Raw genomic sequence first — 22,362 nt, forward strand, 5'->3', positions numbered from 1 at the left:
ATGACAAGTTACTTTTAGTCCTGCAAAATTTTAGAAGAAAATCATTCTGAGATAAAGTGCATTACCTGAAACAGCCCTGGTGAAAGGATGCTATTTCTACCTCATAAAGCGCTAACAGAAGTATCTCTGGTGTGTATATGGTCTTACTTATCACTCTCATTAGTCATCAGATGTGACCTGACATGATTCGTTTTCCCCCAGAAAATGTTCTTTACAGGCCCCTATTTACTTCAGCATTTTTCTTCCACACCCAAAGTTCAGGTTAATGGAAATATCTAGATCACTGTGGGACAGAGATTGCAGAATATTTTAATTGACAGATGTAGTAGACCGCATGACATTCGTGACACTGATACCATATAAAAAAATTAGTTACTGGCTTACATATGGCTTGCAAAGAATGTTGTAGAAAGATCAACATGTTTCTCAGTCATATACCTGCACCTAGAGCCACTGACAGACACTCTTAACAGTTGACATGAACAGAGGTTAGATACCAAGACACAGGTCCGAAACTAAATTGTTCCTTTAAAATGTTGGTTTTTTCTAAATCCAGAAAATGTGTGAGATATAGGATTGTAACATTAGGTCTGTAGTCCTCATTGCCCATATGCTGCATACAGAAAGTCCATACACACAAGGTTACAGTTTCCCATTTGCAAACTCACCCTACTGTAAGCCTACAGCATTTCCTGCATTTTTGAGAAGGAGGCATTTGCTGACTAATTAAACTATTCAACAAATGAACAATGGTTTTTAATAAAGCAAAACTTGTACAAGATGCATAATGTTCTCTAGCAGTGCTAACTAAAGTGACTCTTGGTAATATTTATTCTTAGTAATACTTAGATAAAAAAATGTATAAATTGCCTAAAAAACAGAGTAGTGCAATTAAGCAGTTTTCTTTTCCTCCTAATACACTGGCCTTGTTAAGCCTCAACATCTGAAGATTAATTTTTTTTAAAAAAAGACATTAAATGCGGACACTGCAACTGAAAAAATTAGGACGTAACCCAAACCACTGCAGAGTTTTTGATGTCGCAGATACTGCATCAGGAACTGATCGGATAATAATGAGTCACCATCAGTTCCTAATGCATTGCCTTCAGCATCTAAACAAGCATCTATGAGTTTCTAACGTGGATAGCTGCAAAATTGTAATGTTTACATATGTGCTATCTGTCCACCCACCAAACACTTGACAGCTCTCTCACAAAAATAAAGGCAGTATTACCTACAGAGGGAAATCTAAAGGTATTAGTGCTGTTCAGTGAGACACCTCACTCCCTCCCAGATTAGGGCAGTGCAATTAGAACCCGATTGGAAGAAAAAATTGTAGGAAAAGAGAACTGTTCTTGCCTGAGGTGGTTACCTCAACAATGTATTTCTCTTCATAAAAGGTTTGTAAGACATACCTAAAACATAAAGATGGTGATAATGACAATGGTCACTTATATTGTATCTCATTTCAAAGTACTGCAAAATTACTTACAATCCATCTTGTATCATTACAATATATGCACATAAAATAGGCATACCGGCTTATATGTACGTATCTATGAGACCAAGGAGAGAGAGGAATCTTTTCTTCACTGATGAAACAGAAGCCACATGGAACAGGAACGCAGCCAAGGACAGCATATAGTCTTAATGCACAAGAACTCACTCAGGAACTGGATGAAGCCTGTCAAATTTTAATAGCGTGTGACATCTGGGTAAGTAGAACCCACTTATAAAATACTAATTTGACGGATCTTTGCATCTCTTTGGGTTCTTGCATTTCCAACTTGTTTTAGACCTCACCTGAAGAACACAGCCCTTACCAGCACAATTTCTATTGATCCCATGGTTTCTCAGATGAGCATTGGCTCAGAGCAAAGCCTCTGGACTCTCCAGGACATCTGTGGATGTGCTGAAGGTCTCACATCTCTATTCTGATCACATTTCACCCCACAGAAGTTGTGATCATCAATCTACAGCTGAAAACTGAGGCAGGAAGATGTACAGCAGGATATCAAAAGTAGCATTGAATTTCCTTGTACTCACTACTCATAAAGATAGCCTAGGAAATCTTACCTGCACTCTGACAAAAAGAACATCACCTCCACAGTTCTTTGAGGGCAAAGTGGATGGCTAAGAATGTAATTATGATATAACAGAGTCAATTGACATGATTTTACTCATTATTCCTATTCAGACCTGAAGCTAAGACCTTAAAATACAACCTCCTGGCTGTTTCCTCACGAGTTCTACCCATTTCTTCTACACAGAGATTAGTCTGGTCACAAACTTTGAATAAGAACAGGGATCTGGAACTCATCTCCATCCCACAAATTGTAGGCATTTCTTTCAAAGATGTGTTTCATTATGTTACATTGTCAGGAAGCAAAATGCATATTCAAATCCTAAATCCAGAATCCACGTATTCAGACATGACAAGTGCTGACACAGGCCCACAGGTTAAATCCTCACAGTGAACCATTCCACGGAGAAAGAAATTTGCATAGCACAAAAGCATTCTAAAGGCACCACGGTACATGCAGAGACATGGAGCACCTTCTAAAAGGCAGGAAACATGGCTTGTGGCAAGAGTAATTTCAGGTGTAAGACAAGAAGCCTGAGTAAGCAGATGTTGTCTGCAAGGTCAGAAAGGTAAGTGCCAGTTTCACAACACTGCAGTTTATATAGTGACACAGAACTTATTCTAGACCCTCTGGGGAATCGGTACCACCTGTGTTGATTTCTCTCCTGATCAGATTAAACTGTGACCTACAATCTCCTCCCTTCAAGCAGATCCCAGACTCTTGCACATGGAGATCCATGTTGTCTCCACCTGGCACTAAGGTTCTGAGAGAACAGTCCGAAGGAAATCAAAGTCATTTCTTAACCCTATTTTTTTCCTTCCTGTGAAAAGAACCACCACTTAGAAACACTGTCTTTTCACTTACTTTTTCCCTATTTGCTATCTTTTTTAGAACACTTGAATTCAAGGGGAAATACACCAAACATTTTTATTTATTACTTCATTTATTTTGACCTTTTCTAGTGCCAAAAATGTATTCAGCACATCATGTATGAGTGAATAACATAGTTCCATGAGCCAAACATACACAAAATGGGAGGAATAATGGCTCCAGAAAGGAGCTAGCAATCAAAAAATTAAATAAGTTAATAGTTATATATGTATTAAGTATTTTATATGAGGAGGAAGGAAGAGGAAGAGGAAGAGGGAGAGAGAGAGGGAGAGGGAAAGGGAGAGGGAGAGGGAGAAGGAGAGAGGAGAAATAAAATTGGTCCCATTCATTACATTCATCGATTCCACGAGCTCTCACCTGTTTCTGCAGGAGATACACTAACCTGGCCAGCCAGCAATGTGTGGATAAGGGAGCAGAAGTGATCCTACATCACACAAATACGCAGAATTTCATGACAGATACTGGTTTAGGTGCTGTGGCAATTTTAGCCAGTTTTCTCCATGCCCATACACAAAAGAGCAAAGATTTATTTGAAAAGTTTAAAAGAACTGAGATTTCTGCAATTAGCACTGCCTGGTGCTAGTCATGCTCGGATCACAGAGCATACTGTTACAATCTTCTCTTCTCAAAGCCCAAGACTCTCATTTAGACAGAGGCCATGCCAGCCCTAACCAGTAAGAGTACATCCTTCTCAGATATCATTAAGCTGTAAAGCACACAGCTAGTTTTCTTAGTTCTATAGGAGCCATCTTACTTTTCTTTGGTCAATCTTTAAAAAAAATCTTCTTTCTTAAAACAAGCCTTAACTTTAAATTTTACTAAATGCCAATGCACTCCATGAACTTAACAACTTTGTGGTCATATAGCTACAAAGAAGGGAATGTGGGAGAGAGAGAAAGTAAGCATTTACAACAACAGCTGCCAAAATTCTTACTCCTTTTAGGTTTTATTTTAATTTACTAGACTTGAATGTGACCATATTCCTTGATGTTTGTTCTGAAGTGCTCTGAAACCCAGTGCTTTTTGGTCTGTTAGATGTACCAAGTTTCCTGTGCAGTGCAACACAGTTACCTCTACTCTGGAATTGCTAGTACAGGGGCAGTGGGACTGGCAGATACAGGCCTTCGCTTTGGACCAATTAATCACCATGGAATCAGCACAGTATTATAGGTATCATCAGATCCCCATCAGCCTAAACAGAAATGCCGTGAGAGAGTAAATGGGTGGGAGGACCGAAGGGAGCTTATGTCATTGAATTCACACTGTAATCTCCTTCTGGATTGTTTAGGCCTCCCATCTCTCATCCTCTTCTTCTCTTCCTGTTTCTAGGAAAGAAAATAGCCTCCACCCTGCTAATGATCCCTCAGGGGAGGCAGCGTCAAGAGGCAACACTTGCTGCAGCAGAGAAAAGCCACGGCTGCTGCTGTCGTGGCACACAGCATCAGGCTAAAAGTGTCTGCAGCCTACAGACATCAACTCATCTAAGTGGGTGAGGAAGAAAGCCTCCCCCCATGGGACCCCAGCTGGTTCAGGGAGGGAGGGGAACAGCTTTTCAGTGAAAGCAAACCACTGAGCTTCCCAGAACCCCAATAATGTCTACAGATTCTCCACAGAGGATTTGCAGAATGACAGGAACAAACACATTCAAACAGAAAGATGCATATCTGGAAACATCATTTGAACATGATGTTTCACAGTGTAAACCTAGGGCAGAGGGTTCACGAAGCTCTTGCTCCACATACCCACCAGCAGGCAGCAATGGTTTCCTCTTGCTTTGCTCATTCATAACTTCTTTGCCTCCCTCCTCCCTGCTGAACACTTACAGCCAGCTTCTCAGCTCCCTCACTGAAGCCACTGGAAACAGGTAAAGAGGTCAACAGGGACAATTTACCCTTCCTCCATTATTTTTTTCTCTCCTCTTTCATACTTCTACTCCAGTTCAGCTATTGTCTAACCAGCCTGCAGTGACAGCCACAAAAAAATGGCATTAACTGCACTTCTCCTCACTTACCTTTTCCTCACTGCCAGGAGAGTACACAGTAATTCTCACCCAGGGAAAACTTTTTCATCTCAGAGAGAAAGCAACTTTTCCATTACTTGCTCCTGTTTCCTGATCCCGCCTCTGCCTGAAGACAGTGTGCAAATGCAACATTCCACCAGGTTTGTCAACCACGGAACACCACATTCATTTATGAATTTGATAAGCCAGTAATTAAATACTGACATGTTCAATCTCTCATTCTGCTCTCGCTGCATTTGAAGGCAATAAAATCCACTCTGGTATTTCCAAGGAATCTCTACAAACACACCAAAAATAACTGAGGCAGGCATTCCCCACAATAAAAATTATTATAATTGTGTCAGACCAAAGATCCATTTGATTCACCTGGCAGTAACCAAAACAAGGTGCAAGAACAAGGTAGTACTTTCCCAAATGCTCTTGCAGACTCCAACAATTTGTGACACATGAACTGCCTGAGACATATGTTCCCATGCATTTAGTATCCTGAACAAATTTATTTTTCATGAACCTGTCTTGTATCCCTTTGAACCCGCCTTAACTGCAGCATCCATAGTACCCAAGGGAAGGAGTTTCACAGTTTAACTACATGTAGTAATGAAGAAACACTTCTTTTTGGACTTCTACTCAGTAGAGATTCCTTCAAACTTTACCTTGTGTGAAAATCTGGCAGCTGAGTTTACATATGGAAAACTGTTTGTAAAAAAAATATGTGCAAATTTGACCACGCTATTCCACAATTCCTACTTGAAATGGGAGAAAGGAAAAAAAAGGAAAAACATGGGGGCAAAAAAAAAGCCTAGGCAATAAGGAAATAAAACAAGGTGACTGTCTCTGGTAAAACAGGTCATTGTATCAAAAAAAAAGAATCTGCAATTCCTACTTGAAGGACACAAAGAAGTCTTCCAGAGGAGTTTACACATCTTTTGAATTTCTGCCCAAGCATCTCAGCAAGTAGAAAGATGTTTTAAATGACAGGCCCCCTCTCTCCTGACTGCATACTTGGAGATGTTCAGATGATCTTTTATTCCATCAGGCTCATTAAATAAGTTACACCCAATAAATGTGCTCCAAAGATACCCATTTCAGACAGTAGGGCATGAGTAACTAGCACGGAGGTCTATGGTCTCCCCAGTTTTGATTAATCCACTTCCCACTTGGACCATCTCTCAGCACAGACAGAGAAGGCGCACAAAGCTGTCCACCCTTTTAGATGACTCCTCAGTCCTGATGGAGCAACAGCTTGGGGCACACACTGCAGTTCGCCACCCACACACATAGGTTAATGCACTTTTTGATGATTCATAAGCCCAGATCTAAAAGCAGAATCAAGCCTTTTGTTCATTATTTTGGAATGAAACATCAACTAACATTTTTTACAGATGACTGTCAAGGCAAAACCCTGGACTGAAGAGTCCCGCTTATCTAAAAAAAATTTCAGCTACGCCCTTTAAGGCAAAGCCATGTCTATTAAAAGAAATAAAGAAAATCCCAGAATCATAATCCTGGAACATACAGCCGTTTACTGTAATCCATGCAGTCCATTATGTCTAGATTTTGCAGGGCTCCTCTGCATGGTAAATGCTATTACTGTGCTACATAATCCCTACTCACTGTGGACTAGTTAAGGATGGATTTGTATAGTCTTAACTGCAAATTCTTCTGCTTATGGGTGTTCTTGCTGAGTCTTTAATAACATAGCTTTGAAGTTTAATTACTGTCTTAACAGTTGCATTTGAGATATATACAAGATGAGTAATAAGCTTGTAAAGCAGGGGTTAACTTTAATCAACAGGAAAATCACAAGGAAAATTTTATCCATCGATAGCTTTGACAGAATTAACTTTAGTGTCATGCACATCAAGTCCAACTTTCAAATTACTGGAGATCTGCCTTCTTGCTCCTTCCAGCTACTTCTAATCATTAATTACGAAAGACAGGAAGAGTGGCTGGGAGAGCGGTGTTGGAGCGTTAGAGGAAAGAGAGGCAAGAAGACTCACAACTGGCATTTAATTTTACTACTAATATAATCAAAAAAACATGTGTAGCACAGCCACCCAAAAGACGATTGCCCACAACATTTTGGAGGAAGAGTTACATCAGAAGGTGGCCACAGACAAATATATTGGCACACAGCTCAACTAATGTAATGCACGGAGCTCAAATGAGAGAGACTGTGGACACAGGAAAACTGCTCTGACATAAAGATATATTGCCACATTCCCTTTTGTAGAGAAAGGGGAAAGATTAACAACCTATATGTCAGCTAACAGAGGACAAATCTTTATGAGGGAAGCATTTCCAGAATATTCTAGATGATCAATCATTGTCTTTGACCTCTCTACAATACTGTGATAACTTCGCAGCTATACTGCTCATATTTGCAAAAAGAACAAAAAGGAAGACATTGAAAACGCAGGTCTAATTAGCAATCTCCTCTTTTATCTTTATTGTTTTCCTGATGACATTGACACAATTTTAGATAATAATGTAAACAGAAACTTCTAGAGACCAAGGCTTTTAAGCCAGTAACCATCCCTTTTGTGACACAGAAGGTTTTATCAGATATAAATAATAACGCATTTTGATCAATTTTTCTTACTCAGTCTATAAACTTCTTTTCCTGACATTTTCTAGTCTATTCTGGCAGCCATATTATTTCTACATATTTAACATGTGCTACTGGTTCAAATCAATTTATGTTATATACAAACATTTATACACACATTAAAAATAAAGAGTATTAAAGTTGCAAAGTCTAGACTCCAAATGTTACAAAGTGGCAAGATTCAACTTGCACATTTTTACACATTTACAAAAAATTTGTTTCTACCTCTTAATAGTGTCTATGGAATATGAAGGGAAAAGTCATCAAGACTATATAGGATCTTTTGATCCAGACTCATTGTAATGCAGTTTGTGCTGTCCTAAGAAAAGCTCAGCACCTTTGTATTTCATTTGCTTTCTATTCTTCAAATGTCATATATGACAATAAATCTGGAGTGTTACTTCTTTAGAAATGCAGTACTACAATTGATAAAGTACTTTTAATTCTGTGAAACAAACCATTAGGGTAAGATGCATTTTTACACAATTTATTCTAACTATATAAAATTAAAAATCCCCTCCTCTGCCATCTGAACACAGCCTGTCTGGTCTCTCACCAGAGGAAAACTTTCTGACAAAAGGTAGAAACTTCTGTTATCTAAATCTTTCTGTAGAAAACTCACAGAATTAATATTCTCATTCATTGATAACTTGACTTTCATATCTCCAATCTTCTTTCATATCAAGACATTACAGAGAGGTTTCCAAACTTGCCACTTGAGACGCAGAATTTATCTCCATGAATCATTAATTTTAGGCCCCAATAAAAGTACAAGATCATTTAATAATGCAAATGATTATAGCCCATCCCTGAAGTCTGAGCACCATGAAAGTAGCATCTCCTCCACTGTATCAACAGGGACAGTCTCGAAAACATTCTGCCCAGAGACCACCAGGTTTACAAACTCTGCTGAGAAACCATCAGCACTGCAAGTTCTCCGAGTCCCGTTTATGCACTGAGCTGACTGAGATTGTAACCACCAAAAACCCCAGCTGTTTGTGCCAAAGTTCTTTACGTAGATGCACAATTGGAACTTGTAAATTATATGTAGAAATAGCTAAGGCTCATGAAACTCCAAAACATTAGTAGTTTGACCAGCGTGGCCAGCAGGGTAGTAATTTCTGTGAATCCAGTATCTGGGGTTCTTGGAATTTACCAGCCCTGCTGGCAAAGCAGTCACATCTTGTAACTTCCATTGGGACAGGAATGAGGTTTGAGGAACTTACAAGCTCCCCAGGGCAGATGGAAGAAGTTACAAACTCAGTTAGACAGATACCTAGTGTTCATGGAAATATGCCAAGCCTTTTCAGAAAAACAAATCACAGCTCATGACGTTTACAGTTTTGTCACTGTTGGAACAGTAAGGTCCACTGCAGAGGTTATGCTCCCCACTGAATGCCTGAACAAGAATGTGTCTTTGCTGGGAATCTAAGTTATATTCTTGGCTGTGTATCTACAGGACAATATGAACTGCCCTAGAGATTCAACGGCTGCAGCTTCTACTGTATGCCTGAAGGATACTGTAAATGTTGTTCTCATGCAAATTAACCTCCACAGTTCTTCTGAGGAAGATAAAATCTCTATCAAGAATCTCACACAAAATAAAACAGGCACCACAGAAGCCAGCAACTACTTCAAGTTCCAGCCTCAGAGCAGTTCTGGAAGGACTAATGAAAGGTGAAGACGTTCCTAAGCACAAAGTAGTTGTTTGCTCCTCTGATGTCTGTTGTCTTTTTTTTTTTTTTTTTTGGAGATAGCCCAAACTATCTTCTTGACTATCATGAATGAAAAGCACTGAACTGCAAAATCACAGGGGGAACACTGATCCTTGGAGAGGCAAGTGGATATGAGTGATGGGACAGATGACAAAAGCAAGGAAAGTAACACCTACTCCTGGATCTGTTGCACAGTGAGATGGGGAACAAAATATCTCACATGAAGGGACATATGTAACAAAATATTATCAAATTATTACTTCACTGTTGCTTCAAATAAAGCATACATACTAGCTGCAGCTATTATGGGCTTTGGCCTAACATTGGGACTGCAGAATTCTGAGAAGTTTAAAAGAGTCAGGCTGTTCTTATAATAACATTATATGTCTATCAATACAGTGCATATGAATTCATGGATATTCTACTTTCTGAGCACTGCCATAGAGTCTAACTAGTTATCCCTGGAGTTTTCCATCTCCTGTCTGCTTCCAAATATCTGTGAAATCACTAAGCAGCTTCTGTGGAGCATGCGCATCTCCCCACATCAAAAATCAGTGTTAGATACTACAACTCAGTCTCTCCACTCTATTAGAGTCAGAATGGGCCAAAAAATACTCTGACCAATGGAACTGGGCCACTATGTCCATTCTTACATTAAAAGCAAGAGAGCAGCCCTTGGAGGGGAAAGGTCACAGAGATCAGTCAACATCTGCCCACCTAGGAAGAAAAGATTTTGCCTCATTTACAGCACCTTAGAAGGCCAGGATTTTCTGGAGAGAGGTCTTGGACTCTGTGGCCTCCGACACTGCCCTCTGACTTCCCGGTTATGCAGCTACATCAGACCCACATTAAAAGGGAATCTTTCTAGCTCCTAATCCCAGAGATAATCTGGAGCACCACTATCTTTAGTAATTCTGGTTCACAGTGTGTGGGAAGGGGAAGCCCCACACATTTAGCTGCTTATTCTTTTCAGCTTACTCCAAACCTGCTCTGTGTAGCTCAGCACAGAGAAGCCTCTACAGAACCCACAGAGACAGATACAAAGCAGATGCTACCAGAAAGACCCTTACACAGCTGCATGCACACTCTCTCTGTGTATCCATCTGTGCATGTGTTTTTCAGCACATGTAGATGTGTGTTCACAGGTCTGCCCTAACTTCCGGGACTTCTGCACCCAGAGAAATTGATTTTTGCCTTCTAAGAAGCATCACATTCATCAAGTGGAAAATAAAAGAGGCTGTAGGAAACATGAATAGGAGGGAGATGTACCAAACAATCCTGGATAAAGGAAAACCTGATTTATCAGCACTCTTTAGACTCTGCTTATAACACTGACTTCCCTGAGCAGAAGTCTTCCCTCTCATTTCAGTCTTTTGAAGTGTCTGCACAGGCAGTAAACATTGATTAAAACTGTTTGCAATCAATATTATCTTTACTTCTCCTTTTATCCACACTGATATTAGTACATGCAAAGAAACTTATCAACAAGAACCTTTCATACACTTCTCCTCTGTGCCCTACTCTTCCTCCATGCACATATCTCAAAAAATACACTGGAGTAATGCAGCCACTCCTAAATTCTCTTGTGGTCTATTGTTTGTGAATTCAAAACAGCCTGTTAGTCCCAGAACATGAACCTTAATACAAACCATTGTATTTAGGATTTCTATTCTTGCCAGGTTCAGATTTTTTTTCCTGAATTCATCTTACCCAATTTTTTGTTGAACCAAATTGAAACAGAAACCACATTTTGCACAGAACATGAAGATACAGCAGCAGCTTCAGAAAATACCATACCAGGACAGAAAAGTTTAATGCTTACTAAACAGTCTAGCTCTTCCTAAAGTCACATGTAAAAACACCTTTGTAGTCATTACAGAAATTCACAAGATTTCCAAATAACTGTTACATAGAGGGTGAGTTAAGTGCTTTGACAAAGCAACAAATGAAGACTCACAAAGGACATGTTTGTAAGTAATAACTTGCTACATCACTTACATAACTTACTCTGATTCTTTTCTTTTTCATGCATTTTTAAAGAAGTAAATTGACTTAAGGGGGGTAGTTATTACCACAGTTTAAAGGAGGAAAATTAGTTTAATTGCATATATTATGTTAGAATATGCTGGCACTCTCCATAAAGACATTATCTTCCTTTTAAAGGTGAGTCTGTTCAGAGGATTCATATTTTTGGCTCATTTAATCCATGAAAGTTCCTTTCTTCGTGAACCAGAGCAGAAGACTATGCAAACTAGAAGTGAAGAGGATTAATGCAGCATTCAGGAAAGAGATCTTTCCTCCAGCAGAGAACAACCTTAGACAAACCCATCAATTTTAACTACTCCAATCTAGGGCAAGTTCAGCTATGAAACTACATCCCAGTTTCACAGATGACCTCTCGTACCAAATTGAGCTGAAGTAAATGTCCAAATCCAAACTATTTTACTACACTGAAAATTTTTGGAACAAGCTCCAGATATAAAGTCTGTGGACATAAAGTCTTCTGTACATCATACGGCATGAGAACTGTGAAAGTCCACCTCCCAAGAGGGCACTATGCCTGTGCTCTATGTCTAATATTCCATCTCCACCACAGCTGGTCTGACATTTGAACTGTAGCTATAGAATCCCCTCAAAAATAATTACACATTTTTGTTGGCCTTCCAGTAAACATTCAGCTTTTCAATCACCGTGAGCACTGGAGACAAACGCACCTCATGCTGCCACTTTGCCACTAGAGGGCAGCTCTATATTTCTAGATCTTTTACATTATCTGAAAGAGGAATTAATTTCATTGCACTCCTAAACAATGGATCCACAACGCATAACTTCGTCTCAAGAATCCTACAAAAGCCTTCTTTGCTTTAAAGCAAAACACAGCAGTTACCATTTAATTCACTGGTTTATCATGCATTTATCTTTGAGAGGTATGCAGAAACCCTGTATGCAGATTGCAAAAGGAACTATGCTAAATTGACTTTCTAATGGAGAGCACCATTGAGGAAATATCCCTATTTTGCCAGGGTGCTGTTTGTTTCCATGGTGCATTCCTGATCTCATAGGCTTAGGGTATTTTCTGCTCCTTCTAAGTCCATCTGCTTTAAACAGTAACAATAGTAATTTATTGAAAACCATGTTTTTAAAGGTCAGCATTCTTTTAATGTGCATGTTGACGTAAAACCACGAATCTATGTTAAGCAATTTTCACCAGAAAAGAACTGGCTGGTTCAAGTTTTCTCCTTATTTTCCTTTTTTTTTTTTTCCCTTCTCTGCTATCAAGTACCCTATCATCTGGATAAATCTCCACTGATGTTTAGACCATGCCATCAAAGCAACATTTGCATTTAAATTTGCTTGTTTGTACATTCTCCCCTTTAAGGCTCGCCATCAGGAAACAAATGTTTGCTGTCTTGATCACAGGAGCTGTGCTACACGCAGAGTGTGATCCCACTTACCCCATCCTCAGCTGCCTTTCTTACACAAGTTTTGGGGGATGGCAAGCTCCACAGTAACTTCATGTTCAACTTCCTTGGGGCTCTAGCCATAGATCTGCATGGACATACACCTAAAGCATCCTTCAAATAAGCCCCGCAGAGGCTTTGCAATCGCATAATTTTCTTTTTCAATGACTAAACAGACAATGCATCATGCTACTACATCTCTTGTTCTCTTTAACTGAGTTCTCCTAATTTTTGTCTCTTATTTCTCAGAGAACTCAGCCAGGAGCTAGAAGGATTACTGGGGCCTCAAAGCCAGCTGTTAGTGTTATGCCACCATAATCAAGGGACTCATGGATTGAATTTCCAGCCTCATTTAGGAACTAGTTCCTCTTTGGACCCCATACACAACACACCTCACACTATCACATGGCACTTGGTGCAAAGGAAAACGGAAATTTTTCTGGGACTACCATATTAAATTACTATGAGAACACCCTACTAATAATAATAACATGTTGTACAAGTTTCTTTTCCCATTAGAAGCCCTACAAGTCAATCCCTACAACTAAATACTTGTACTGGATACCTTCCAACCATGAATGGAAAAACACACGGACACAAAAGTTTACTTTAAAAGACACCAGAGGGGTCACTTCCAGATTAGGCCAGACTGAATTTTCTTCACATTTTGTGAAATTCTTCCGGAGATTTGTTGGGGCATCCCACAGTTCTCAAACATAGTATGCAGATCTTGCAGATGCAACAGTTGAACACTTCTGTTTAGAAAATACCAACCTACAATAACAAATCTTTTTGCTATTCACAAGAGAGACATTGAGTATTGCAAAACTTGATAATTACTGATTCATGACAGATTTACGAAAAACATCAGCTTAAGTAATCAGGTCAGGGCACTGCTGTTGACCACAGTGTTGGCAAAAGAAACAATTTCTTTCCTCATATCTTTCATCAAAGTTTAACATTTCACAGTATTTAGCTTTTAGCACTTCATTGGTCCAGACCAGTAAACAACTGATAGCTTGTGAACTAGAAGTTAAATTGTGAGCAAACATCTCTATATAGTACTATCTCATAATTCGCTTACACCATTCACATATTTTTAATTCACTACTAAAAATACTGAGGATCCCTAATAGTTGTAAAATAACCTATTACTGATGTTAATAAATTCACAAGATGATGAATCCCTTAGCCTGCCAGAAAAGGTATGCTATATCACATATTGTTAGCTGGGAACAGAGATCTAATTCAGATCTCAAGGTGGAGAAAAAACAAACCTACTCTTTTTTTGTGAAGGAGATGTATGTTTCATCTGCATTTTCTCCTGGAATATGAATGAGGAAAAGTCAAGATTCGTTTTCTCTAAAAAAGATCACTGCAGATAAATCCATTCCACTTTCTTCCATACCTCCATGATACTCTCTGTCTGACACTGGGGAATAATTCTGAAAAGGCAGCAGTGCAGTGAAAGAAGGCCTTCTGACTCCAAAGGAAGTATTGCTATAGCTCCTATTTAACTTCCTATAATGCACAGTTAAAAAAAAAATCTCTCCTAAAACTGAGAAACTGTTAATCTATTCCAAGTAATTATTTGTTCTGCTGTAGAGAAGATATTATCCCAACCACTTCACCCACCTATGCTAAACGTGATTTACACAACAAAGCATCATCCAGTCCAACTTTCAAACGTCACAGCTTGCTACTCTTCAGGCCTACATCACATTTCCTGCATTATAGAAGGCTTCTACTATATAATGACAGCTATGTTGGACATAAAAGCTTAAGTTAATTGGATAAAGCGTGTCAAGAATTTGGAGTCATTCCATCCAAAGTAATGCCTTGTACCACAGCCATAAACTGAGATCTTCTATACAGAAGTATTCTTTATACAGGTTTGTTCTAAAATGCATGTTATTTGACTGCTAACTTCGAATCAGTATTAGCTGTACAGGAATGTTGCAAAACCACTCAACCCTCTACCTTCAGAGAAACAAAACTATCTATCCTCTTATAAAATTTTCTGCTAATTAAAGAAGAAAGTAAAATCTTTGATGGAAGGCAGGAAGCTATAGGAAGAAGAGCTGGTAAGACTGTTTCACAGTCTTCTCCTTAGAACTGTCATTAGAAAGTTTACATCCATTCACAGAAGCATTCTATGTATTTTTTAAAAATTCTCATTTTCATATAGTTCTATTCATAAAATTTAGGTGGTGTCATCACAAAACCACCATTAAAAGAGACAGAATTAACTGTTATCTTTGCAGACTTTCTATGTGAACAGACTATATTAAGCACAAAGAAGTCCCTTCATTATAATAAGATGTGTCCCTCTAGATGAGACGCGGACATGGTACCAAAGCAGTCTTGAGTACTTGGATGATGACAGTCAAGAGTTCAGAGTTCATCGCCTTTTACTCTGAACTGCCTACATGCAAGTTAAAACACATGCACACTCACACACACCAGTTACATTCTATTTCCACACAGAGGGAAAGCTGATTCTGAATTAATACTAAGTTCAGTAAATATTACAGTTTCCTGAAAACAGTCCTAAGCAATGACTCCAGTGAATGACACTACAGTCCAGAAGTCACATTTTTTCTCTTTTTGCTTTTTGTCTAATCTTCTTTAGAATCAGCATAATGAAGGGAACTGAAGAAAAGCATTAGAAAAAATAAGGAAAGATCCTTTTTAATAACTGCAGTGCCACAGTCCTAAGGCCAAAGTAATCATCTCCATCATTTTTGTGCAGCAGAAATTTATCAGCTAACAGCAACTACAAGACCTGTCCCCAAGAACCATTGTGCAGTTACTCACAAAAATGTAATGGGCTCATAACCTATTGCAGTCAGACCACACAAGTTTCAGCACATCTCCAGTGCAAGGGAGACAAAGAACCTGACCCTTGGTCCTAAAGCAACAAGCGCCAAACAAGCTATTTTACAGTCACACGATCAAATAATCTACTTGAACAGACTTAATTCATTCATTTTCCAGATTACAAGTTTTTTAGTGTCCACCACTTACTCAGAGATAACAGTCGGAAGCTCCAGCAACATTCAGAGATTTGTAGATTAAATGCCTTCCTGCACGATTTAGACATTCGAGGTACTTAATAACTGAGACAGATAATTAATAACTCAGCTACAGTTTGCTGACAAAATGTTAAACTAAGAGCTTTCCTTTGATTTGAGAAAAGCACAGGAAAGCTCAATCAATTATGCTTTTTCTGCTCTAGTGTTTTCTTGCAAAGGTTAAATTTATGTTATAAAAGTCTGTTCTCTTTTGGAGATACACATCTGAAAAATGACTGATGAATACGAGCATAAATGACCAAGGCCTAAAATTCTGACACATTCTAATTATTGCTTCTAGAAGTGAAAAATTTCTGCAACCACAGTTCACTGTTTAAGGTGCTGTCAAACATTACGGGGAAAAAGGCAAATGTTTTCAAGACGAAGCTGAAAAGCGAAAGAAAAAAATTCTACATAAAAAGAGATAGAAGATAATAAATAAGTCTGGAGATAAGTACCGAGTAGGATGCAGGTAAATACATTCCGCTCCTTTTCACTGATGTAAGTGATTTTTTTCAAATGCCCCCTTCTCTTTTTGCTACTGTTTTATAAATGCATGGAAAGACACAAGGACAGATCAGCACTCCAACTCAAACATGGTTTGCAGTGTCCAGTGCTTCTATTAAAGCATGCACCTATCCTTTATCTTAGGTACACTGCATTCACATGCAGCAAACCACTTTAACCAGCTTCAAGAAGCCTCCTGCAGGAAATGGAAGCACAGCGTATAGATCACTCCCTGGCTAACACAGGAAATGGCAGAAATGTCATTTCTGAAAAGAATTAAACCCCATGTGGGAACCTCTTTGAGTGTGCTCCATGCAGTCACCTGACAGCCCTGGGAGCTACCAGCCTGCCTCAGAGCCTCAGGGCAATACTCCGGGCGTTGTTCTGCAGCCTCCAAAGAGGGACACTTTAATATCTTAATCTCCAGAACTGTATTTACGACCTGCAGCTGTGGTGCCAAAGAGGCCCACAGCCCGGTACACACTGCAGCTATTGTTGGCTAAACAGCTCTGAGGTTTCTTGAGTGACATAAGCAAGTTAACCGAATTACACTGGGCTGCTCTGGATGGGGGTGGAGAGGGTATTTGTTTGTATCAGTCAGTGTACTTTGGGCCTTTATCACTTTTGGTGTTAGCAGTCTTGTAAATTTTAATAGCCCTTAAAGCACAGTAAGGTGTGAATGAGTAGGAAATAATTTCTCAGGGCTTTGGGCTCCTAGAGAATGAGGACTTGAACCGATTAATTAAAAAAGAATTTCTGTGCTAAATATAATTTTAAATGAATATATACTGTAAGTTATGCGCTAGTTTATTACACAGACGAATTGTTTGGTATTGTTCTGCAGCCACTTAAAAGGGATACCTCAATGATTTAGCAGTGGTGTTCCCTTTGTCTCACTCCCAGAACTGAGTTCTTCCCTGATGTGGTTAAACTCCAGCACAGCATATTTTGGGAGCATGCAGGGATATGGGCTTTTCTGTGCCAGCTTTTAGTTGTATCATCTTCCAGCCTTTTCCAGAATTTTTATGCCTTTCAACCGCATGTATCTGCAAAGAGAAGCAAGAGGATAACCCCTTTAATCCCACAAAAAGGAAAATCCCCACTGCTGTTTTTCCTCTGTTTTCTGTATGACAGCATACAGACTAGCACTAAGTAAGTTTAATATTCTAGGGATTTAAAATGCACTGACATACATCCTTTACTATTAACATGCATATATTCACCAGAAAAGTTGTGTCTCCAGACAATAATTAACAGGTTAAACGGGCAGGTTGTTTGCCAAGTTCACCCACACACAATATAAATAAAAAACGCTGCTACTTTTCCAGTATTAGTAACATTTTCTGTAAAGGGAAAGAAAAGCAAATTCAGAAAGTTAGGAACATGCTTATGAAACCAAATTATCGTTTAATGTATCTACTGATCCTGCTGTTTATTAATTCTGAAAAGCAGAACAGTCATTAGCAAGAGCTCTGTCCCACAAATCTGTTCTTCTAAGGTCTCTTCCACTGCAGCACTTCTAATATGTCTCATTTTTGTTGTGCTGAAAGATCACACTATCATACTCCTAGGTACAAGATGTTCTTCAGAAGGCTTTCAAAGGCTTTCAAGGCTTTCAAGGCTTGAAAAGGCTTTCAAATATGGATGCCAGTATTGAAGGTGTTTAGCAATTTCTGAAAACCTGAAATATTCTATGTACTCTTGACTGAGAACCAAAAAGTTGAATTATTCAAAATAATTCAAAAAAAAATGGAACACTGCAAAAAATTAAAACTAGGGCATACTAACAGCTTGAATATTTAAGTTTACCTGCCAGTTCAAAATCCATGCTAGTCATACACACATATTCTATACCAACCAGCTCACATTTACCTTTCTCAGAAATGAAAAAGACTATAAGATAAAAGAGACATCTGTGGCTCAAAGGAGGGGGAAATTGATTTCCTGCAGGGAGGGAAGATAAAGAGAGGACACAAAGTTTTTACTGCCCACCACAGGCCCTGTCATTGCTGCCCAAAGTCAGCCTCACAGATAAGCATCCAAATTCCATTGACATTGAAAGGGATTTTGGTATCTAAGACAACTAACTGTCTTTGGAAATCCTAGACACATAAGTGAATGCATTCACCAAGCTTCCCTATGCAAGCACCAAATACTTTCTTCATTTCACAGAGTGTACCAAGAAACAGATTAAATTATTTGCACAAAGCTTCACAAGAAGCCAAAACTAGAGATGACAACTGTCTCTAACATATTCTGGGTAACACTGTATTTGAATTCGGGCATTTCTATTTTGCCTCTTAGCCAAAGCAAGGAACTGCACTGACACAGTTCAATCAGAAGAAAACTGTATATTCCAGTTAGCATTTTCAGTATCAGGAAGGCTGTCTATCCCTCAGATGGGTTATGTTTCTGTAAAAAGGCTCTAGAAAATTCTCATTTTAATCAAACTGGCTGAAATCTAGTGCATTATCAGACTTAAGCTCCCATATGCAGCAGCACTGGTTTTCCATAAACGGGGAAGAAGGAATCACAACTCCAGTGTTACAGAAGTCACCTATCCACAACTCTGCATGTTTCCCAGTCTTCTCTTTCTCTTATCTGGCATGAGAAAAAGGGAAATAGAAGAGAAAGAAAATCACTGGTAGAGAGACCAATGGAAAAGAGCTGCTACACAGAAGAAAATAGTTGAATAAGTTAGAAATATCCATACAGGCAAAAGACAGGAAGACTGATCAAATTCCATATATAATGGCTTAGCAAAACAAAATATTCACAGCAGTAGTGGTGCAATTTAGGTTATGGCCCAAATCTGTTATACTTGAAATTCTTACCACATTAAATAGTCATTACCTGTACAGTTAATCCATAAAACCAGACATTTTGGGATTATGAGTAAGCATTTGCTAAGTTAGGCTTTAAAGTTATGCCCTTGAAAACTCTGAGAAAGCATCTATAAACTGCATTGTCTCATTTTTCAAAGGGAAGCCTGAAATTAACAGCACACCTAAGCATGACCATTGGGAGTGGTGAACAGTCATGAAAAACACCAATTATGTAAGACACAAGAAGCAGTGAACCACACACGGAAAGTAAAATGGACTCATCCTTCCTCCACACTATCACATCCTCATTACATGTGTTGTTTTCAGCTGTGTCAGAAAAATACACTTCTGAAGCTCTTCAGTTTTCTAATTTATTATGGCTGTACAACTGCACCAATTAAAATGTCGGACAGCCTCTGAGGAGACACCTTTCTCAATCACTCGCTCTCTCACTGACATCATCTTTAACTGTCAAAGGATTCTGGTGAGAATACAATTACCACATTCTCTCAGAAACACACAGAATGTAAGATCGTATCCCTAGGAACTGTAGAAGAAAATCAAATTGCATGCTTGATAAATCACATGCAAACTACATGCTTGATCTTTAGTAAAAGTTAAAATAGAAAATGGCAACAACATCCTACCTTAATATCCTCAGACTAAATTTCTAAATGTCTAATAATGCTCTAAGCCAGCCAAAGGTCTCAGTACAACAAAATTCATATAAGAACTCTCTTACAGGAGATAATTTCAACAAAATAAAGCCTGAATTCTAGGCTACCAGACTTTCTAATCTAACTCTCACGGTTTTTCACTCACCAAATTGCAAGGATTATAGGGCAGGAGTTTAATTATGTATTTGTGTCATCTGTCATGTATGTACCCTACTGTAATACAAAGCAGCAAACAAGTAATAGCAATAAATAAACATTTAACTTCAATGAGAGGCTTAAGAAGAAAGAGAGAATGTCTTCTCTGCCCTTTGCTACTGACAGTGTAGTCCTTATTATTTTTTTTTTATTTCAACATCTGTGATCAGAAACTGCTGTGGCACATTTTTACCTTTCATGTCAGCTTTCTATGAAAAGTGAGAGCCATTTTTTAACTCAGTTCTTCTCTCAAATTGATTTACATTAAAGTAACACCTTGTATCACATGCAATATGCTCACGATACCTCCCTTGAAGATAAATAAACTTGTAAAATCTTTCCTCAAACACAAGTTCAACATTTATCATATTTAATCAGCAATAAAGTCAGACAACTAATTCTTCACAATTTATCCTTCACCAACACTATGTCACTTCCAAGTTGAAACGAGAAAAAAATTTTGACATTTGCAGGCAGTGTGGCAGAAAGGCAGCCTGTCATGTTATCAAAATAATTTACGTTCTAAAATTCGTGTGAGTCCGACATGAAAATAACATGTCCACCATTGCAGCTCTTAGTTTAGACAACTCCAGTGTTACTTGATGTGACATGCTCAGGAAAAGACATCATCTTAAATTGACACTGATAGTCCCCAGAGCTGACGAATACAAGTTGCTTAAATTCGCTGTGTACTTGATTTTCTGTTTTAGCAAGCTAAGTTTGAAACAGGAAAGGGAGGTCAGATCTGGGAGTAGAATAGATTAAACTGCAATTTTGTTTTCCTCATTTTCAGGCTAGCCTCTAGTATCCATCTCAGCCTGCTCTAAATTATGTCCAGCTGTCTATTGCCCCCAGGGACAATTCTAGCAGCCAGAATTAGCTGGAGTGCAGTGACATTCTGACCACACACAGTCTGCCTTCAACCTACCTATCCTTGGGTTTTTGAGGACAATGGGGGGTGGCAAGAAGTCCTGCCAGGAAGAAAATATGTGAACAGTTAAGTCGTAAACACATTTGAGTTAAAAAATGTATGACAACTGTGGTTTTTAAAGAAAGCAAAAAAACTGAGATGTGACACAGAGTTCACTAAAACAGTAGGGAATAGAGTGTACCATTTTCAGAAGAAGCCAAAAGCAAATAATTAGGGGCCAACCTCACAGGGCCGCTTTGATAGGAAGCACTGTCAGCAACAGTTGCAAGGAGCTGTGGCCTCAGCAATGCCATGTTGTATGGTCAGCAAGAAAGAATGGATGGTTTGACTACTTCTTACATGATGTCTTCAGACATTTCAGATATGTAAGTTGTTCTGCTGCTGAGCAGCTCTGTTACATACCTCATACATGCCTCAACGCTTCCAAGGATCTGAATCCTGCTGTCCTACATTAGGCAAATTTCCAGTTGCCTCTGTGGGAAATATCTGAACTACAAAATCATGAACTGAGTCTACTACCTCCCTTTAAAGTATGGAGAACTATCCTTGGCAGAATATGGTATTTCAGCAAATCTATAGCACTATGATTGTCTGGCATTCATACATCCTCTAAAATGACATTTCCACTATTCTCTGCTTCACTTTATATAGAGCGCAAACAACCAACTGCAGTTCAGTGATACAGGCAAGGTTTCCTTAGGTGGTAGATTAAGACAAAATTTACTTCAATTTTTACTTAATCCAGAATCCAACAAGTGAAATTCAGTTGTCTTTGCATGACAAATGTGACAATGCCTTCAAAACACACTAAGTGGTGTTGCCAGTGGTAGGTAAGTAAGTGATGTTACTGTTTTGCATTCATTAGATTATTAGAATTGTCTGTAGTGCTTTCTGCAAGCATGGAACAGTAAAATTTCAAAACATATTAGGTGGCACGTAGCAAGTATGAATACATTTTACACTAACAGGAGTCAGTAACTTAGAGCCAATATAACAGTTTGAAGTTCTATTTTTAAATAAAAAATGACGTATGGGCTTTAAGGGAATATTTTTTGGAGTGGGAAAGTAGGTGTCAAAAGATAGCTTGTTAAATAGATCAGCATATGAAAGTACATGCCAAATGTCCTAATAATCAAGTCAGCCAAAATTTTCTCTCTTTGACTATGTTGTTGCGTACTTTAATTACCAATGTATTGTGTGGACTGAAAGCCCTACAGTTTTTGGAGTCCCACTTACCTGTAAGCACAGAAACTGCAGTGAGAGAAGAAAAATCCAATATTCCGTGAAAATGACTATAAAACAAACAAACCAAAAAACAGATAATATAATGTTACAGCTAAAAGTACTCCAAAACTACCCAACTTGGTGCTTTCT

At 38.7% G+C, this 22,362-nt stretch overlaps 1 long non-coding RNA gene across 1 annotated transcript; it reads left to right on the forward strand.

Moving 5' to 3' along the window:
• Positions 1-1,142: 1,142 nt before the first annotated feature.
• LOC138717029 (uncharacterized) lies at positions 1,143-9,161 on the forward strand. Its single transcript, XR_011336807.1, has 3 exons — positions 1,143-2,652; positions 4,305-4,464; positions 9,063-9,161. It is a non-coding gene; the product is annotated as an uncharacterized lncRNA (long non-coding RNA).
• The last annotated feature ends 13,201 nt before the right edge of the window (positions 9,162-22,362 follow it).

Source organism: Phaenicophaeus curvirostris, chromosome 2 (genome assembly GCF_032191515.1).
Source record: "Phaenicophaeus curvirostris isolate KB17595 chromosome 2, BPBGC_Pcur_1.0, whole genome shotgun sequence".
In the NCBI taxonomy this organism is placed as follows: Eukaryota; Metazoa; Chordata; class Aves; order Cuculiformes; family Cuculidae; genus Phaenicophaeus; species Phaenicophaeus curvirostris.